This window comes from Camellia sinensis, chromosome 12, assembly GCF_055761805.1.
Source record: "Camellia sinensis isolate YWXY chromosome 12, ASM5576180v1, whole genome shotgun sequence".
Taxonomy (NCBI): domain Eukaryota; kingdom Viridiplantae; phylum Streptophyta; class Magnoliopsida; order Ericales; family Theaceae; genus Camellia; species Camellia sinensis.
Window position 1 is genome coordinate 81,068,387 of NC_138972.1, and position 5,957 is coordinate 81,074,343.

The window sequence follows — 5,957 nt, forward strand, 5'->3', positions numbered from 1 at the left end:
TTTAAACTTAAGACAATATACATTTCATGCCGTAAAATATTAAATTATATATTTTTTTAATTTAGTGATTTTTTTAGAAAATTAAAAAATATTTTCCTTCTAAGTATATGAAAATTATTTGAATTTAAAAAGTAAAAAAAAAATTATTTAAAAACTTACGCCACACTCCCTCTCATTTTAGATCCATACCAGTTTTTGTCCCAAACCCTCTCATTCTTTAGAGAAATTATATTTTAATTATAAATAATAAAAACAAAATTCTAGATGTTCTTAAATATTTATAAATTTTTAGTAGATATGAGAAATGTTTATTTTTATTTCCAATAAACTAGAAATTCTATTTATAATCTAGATTTTTTTTAATACAAAAATAATTTATAAATTTTTACTTAAATCTATTTGTCGAATGCATCGAATGCATGTCGTAGTTAGTACATTCTACGACATTTTTTTTTTTGCAAGTCATTAATTCATATATTTATGGCATGCAAAAGTATGCCATAAAAATGTATATTTTCGCGGCTTACAAAAATATGTCATAAAATATTTTCACTTAAGACGACATACATTTCGTGTCGAAAACTATTTTAACTTTACACGGCATGCATTAGCATGCCATGAAAACTTCTACTAAAAAATTTTAATATGATTTTTTTATGACATACAAAAGTATGCCGTAAAAAAATATATATATATTTTCACGTCATACAAATATTTCCATTTAAGACGACATATATTTTATGTTGTAAAACATTATACATTTACACATCATACATTAGTATGTCGTGAAAACTTTTACTAAAAAAAATTTCAATCTAATATTTTTTTTAAAATTAAAAAAAAAAGCTAACAATTTCCAACCAAGTTTCTCACTTTAAAGTTTCCTAATTGAGGACAATGTAAAAAATAATTTATAGAGTAATTTTTTTTTTACTTAATATTTTACTCTCTATTCACATAGGCCATGTTTGTTTGGGTGGACATGAGCTTGGGATTGGACTAATAGTCCAATAAAATTATTAATCCGATGTTTGGTTAAACAATTGAAGTACGGACTAACAATCCATCTAGATATGGTATCCCACATATGATGGACTATTCAATCCCACAGAGGGGGGTGGGATATAAATTGAAAGACTAACCAAAGTCTGGACTATTAGTCCTCCTTATAATCCTAACTCAACATAAAATAGGATACATAATCCAAAGGATTCGTAGTCCTAGGACTATTAGTCATGGGAATGTTAATCCAACTTAATCTAGTCCGCCCAAACAAATATGGCCATAGTGTCACATCTTGTAAGTTCCACACACTATCTGAGTAGGGAGTAAAATATTAAATATTAAATAAAAAATTTGATTAGCTTAACATTAATCTTTAAATGATCACTGTGTGGGTGAAAATCTGACCACACTGCAATCTTAGTATCCAGCTGAAGAGCACTGGCAGAATAGATGGCACCTGTCTAATCTGCAACAGAAAGAGAAGACTCCGGTGGTGGTTCGCCACCCAGGGGTACTCCGACGATCAAGTCAGTACTCAATATCTCTCAAAGATAAATCAATTATTCAACTCACAAGCTTGAGCATAAAAAACATACCATAGACCCATGTAGGTGCCTCTCTTTTATAGCCAATACAATCCTAGTCCCAATAGGAGCCTAGCCCTAATGGACTTAGGATTACTGCTAATTTGAGACTCCCAGTGGGATTAGGATAAACTCTCTAAGAGTCTTATCTTTACCCAAACTGAAGTCTTTTCTCAATCTAGGACTCTTGTCCCTCATCCATGTTGAGTTCCCTCTTCATTCTAGGACTCTTGTCTCTTATCCACTTATTTCGGATTTTGATATCTTCGGAGATAATCTCGGCCTAACCGAGATTACCTCGGCATAACGACCAGGACACGTGGCACCTCGGCTGACACGTCGGCGTCACCTTGGCCACGTGTTGGTGCTCAGAAAATATATCCCCACAATCACATTTTCTATTATTGAATTTGTAATCCAACCCTTCAATTGAATAAAAATTGCATCTCTTAAAATAATGGGAGAAACTTTTTATATACATTTATATTTATTTGGGTTAATTACACTTTTCACCTTTATAATTTGATCTAAATTTTAATTTAATTCCTATAGTTTTAAAGTGAACAATTTGATCCATATAATTTGAGTTTAATTTCAATTTGGTCATTATGTCCAAATTAAAGATTTAACTTGATTATTTTGGAACACTTGTCAATTTTTTAAGATATACATAGACAGAATTAAAAAAAATTTAGACAAAAAAAATTAAATTAAAGTATGAATTGTCCATATAGTTCTAAAATTTACATCTCACTCCTGAAGTTTAAAATTTTATGACAAATGATCTATTTTATTAATAAATTATAAAATTAATTAATAATTTTTAATGATATTAAAAATTTATTTTAAATAATAATTCAAGTATTTTTATTATTATAGCGGTTAATAATTCTGTTTTTTTAATTAATTTTATTAAATAAAAATAAAAATAAAAAAAAGTATATAATGGAATATTATTGGGGATTCTTCGTCACTTGAGCGAGAGAGCTCTCTCCTCCTCCTCCTCCGCCTCCTCCTCCAAAACCCTAGAAAACGAACCAAACCTTCAAATCCCCTGATAGATCTTCATACATTCTTTGCATTTGAGATGAAAGTAACATAGATCTTGGATTCACACAAGCACACGAGCACCACCATCGACCACCACCAGCCGCTGCCATTCCGAGCTTGGAGTTCATTTCTGATTCTAAGCCCCTTCCACGGATTCGATTAATTGGTGTTTGCATATCTATTCGATTAATTCGATTCTAAGCCTTGAATTTATGTGTTCCGATTCTCCTCTCTCATCTCTCTTTGATTTTGATTTCTAGGGTTTTCATGCCCTTATTGAATGTGTTTTCACTTCTGTGATTACTCGTTTTGGGATTGAACAAAAAGGACATCTTTGCGATCGCTTCAGTCAAAGTCTACTTCGAAGAACGTTTTCACGGTACCTTCTCTCTCTCTCTCTAGCTCTTGCTTTCTGGTTTTTACATGCTGATTTTCGCTTGCATTTCGAGATTTCTATGATTTTGCGGTGGTTTAGTAGAATGAATTGATGTTGAATTTGATATTCCTTGCTGAAGATTGACATTATGATTACGCTTGTGTTGTCGATCTGATGATCTGAACTTAACTGTTGTGATAGACTTTAATGCTTTAACTGAATTTAACGCTTGTGTTGACAATACAGTGATTGTTGCTCAATCAATCACTGTACTGTATTTGGAGTACTGTAACATCCAACCCAGTTATTCTATAAACCTACCTTGTTTAAAAAAACTGACTCTTGAGTGAATCCAAGATCAGAGACAATGTTTTCAAGAAACTAATTCAAAAGCTGCCCATTGATTGAGTACTTGTGTGTTGAGTTCTGTAAAAACTTGCAACACATTGAGGTTTCAATTCCAAACCCCAAGTCCTTGAGGCCAGGGAGGTCGCATGCCCCTTGAGTTTTTCATATTTACACCATTTCCCTTATATTGTGGATTTTTTCTTTTCTTTTCAATGATGTGTAATATGTGCCCCTTCTGCCTTGAATTTCTGACTCCGCTACTGATAGTTCATTTTGACTTTTTCGTCCATTCTATATTTTTTGGTAAGACTATACAAACACAAATTATAGAGAATTAATCAGTGTGTTTGGTTCGAGTTTTCTGGATTAAGTTTTTTGAAAACTGAGTTTTTTGGTTTTCGTATTCTTTTGTTTTTAGTTAATATTTTTTAAATTTTAAGCATTTTTTTTTTACTTTTTTAGATGCACCTTAGTTAGATGTATTTAAAAAGTAAAAAAATTATGAAAAAATATTTAAAAAAATTAATAAATACATAAAAATACAAAAAATGTACTGAATTCTTGTATTTTTTTTTTGTATTTTTGGTATTTCGTGAATTTTTAAAAGATTTTTTTTACAATTTTTTAACTTTTTAGGTGTATTTATGTTAGGTGTGTCTAAAAAGTTAAAAAAATTGCTTAAACTATTAAAAAAATTTAGTAAAAACAAAAAAACACGGAAAATAAGAAAGTAAAATTTTTTGAAAAGTGTTTTCTGAAAAATGAAAACAAGCAAGCAGATGATATGGTTTAATTAGGGCCATTCATTTCAAAATAAATCAACTCTTACAATAGTTTGGGAAGTAAAGTGTACAGAAAATTGTGTGTGGTAGGGATCATATCCAAATAAATTTGGAAAACAGCATTCCTTAGGTCCTTAATTTCCATAAGAGCAATGATATGAAGAATTCACATATAGAATTATGTGATTTTTACGTTGTGTTTAGATCATAATTGTATTTGGAACATAGATTTGTGTAAGAATTTACAAATAGAAGGAAAAAAATGGAGAAAAAAATTTAAACTTATATTTCATTCACAGTATGCTTACTTATTTTCTTTTATTTTTTAAATTTTTATCTAAATTTATAATTCAAACACAACCTATAATTATTTTTCTTTAAAACTAAAATACCAATCATTGTGGCTCAAACTTTAAAATAAGCCAACACAAATTGTGTTTCAAGTTCTAAAATAAGCACAGTAACATCAATCTGGATGGATTTTTTGTTCAAAAATTCTACTTGTGAATTTTTTTTTTATTTAAAAAATGTTACATTGTTCTGTTTAACTTCTCTATAAAAATACTCCCTTTTTTTTTTTTTCCCCTTATAACATATACAATTATATTTGGGTCTTCTCGTTTCAAACCAAAAGACCATTCAAGGTGACGAATTGTTTCAAAAATATCATATATAAAATCTGCAAGAATAATCTGTTTTTTGTTTTTTATTTTTATTTTGGGGTCATGTTGTATATGTTTTTTATTAGTTATGATTTTCTTGTCATGTGACTTTTTGAAGGCCATAGGGTGTGTTTGGTTTGTTTTTGAGAGAGTGATTTTCAAAAAAAATTTGGGAGAGAGAGTTTAAATTTTTTTTTGGTTTGTTTGGTTGTAGATTTTGAAAATAGTTTTGGAGTTTGGGAGTTTGAGATGATTTGATATTTTATTGTAATTGAGTAGATGTGTGTGAGAGAAAAAGTTATTAAAAAGGAGAGAGGAGAGAGAAAAAATAATTGATTGATGTGTAAAAGAGAGTGATTTTGGAAATTTTTTAAGAAAAACCACAAACCAAAAAAAATTTTGGAAATTTTTTTCAAAAATAACTCTCCCAAAAGAAAACCAAACAAGCCCATAATTTTTCCTGGAGAATTGAGTGAAAACTTGCTCCCTCCACTACCTGCTTTGAAGCATTTGAAGTTAGAGATAATAAGTGCATTATCAAACCACTTGTTCAACAATTGTGGATGGCTTGGTTTGGATTTTTCCTGGTTTAGAGACCCTAACCATAAAGTCTGCTTCTACCAATAAGCTCATTAAGGTAAGGAAATATAACCTCTTGCTGACATGACAAACTTCGTTTGATGGAGTGTTTAGTCATTTGTTTTGTTAATTACAGTTCTTCCAACATTTTCCGGAGAATGTATACAGAGCCTTGTAAGCTAGCACAATTGGGTTTTGTTAATTACAGTTCTTCCAACATTTCTCATGTTCAATACAGAAGACAATCTTGCTTTTTGGCATTGTTCTGTGATATCTTTCAGGTCTTATTACTTTTTGCTGTCTTGTATGATGTTTCATTTTAGAGTAGATTTTTTTAGAGATTTGCTTAAGTTTTTGTGAAACTTGATGAAGATAAGGGAAGGATTGTGCAACGAAAGAGAGAACAGGATTTGAGAAATATACTGCAATGCACAAAACACCAGTGTTCTGTGTCACTATTAGATGGGAATTAACCACTAGTACATTTATGCATTGAAGATGAGGGTTTCTCCTTTGTTAGGGTACCCACTTATTGGAGAGGCATATTTCTTCCTGTTTGCACAAAATGACT

The 5,957-nt window shown here is 30.1% G+C and overlaps 1 long non-coding RNA gene across 1 annotated transcript; it reads left to right on the forward strand.

The window, feature by feature from the left end:
- The first annotated feature begins 2,558 nt into the window (after positions 1-2,558).
- On the forward strand, positions 2,559-5,659 carry LOC114297600 (uncharacterized). Its single transcript, XR_014346663.1, has 3 exons — positions 2,559-2,805; positions 2,900-3,018; positions 4,926-5,659. It is a non-coding gene; the product is annotated as an uncharacterized LOC114297600 (long non-coding RNA).
- Positions 5,660-5,957: the final 298 nt, after the last annotated feature.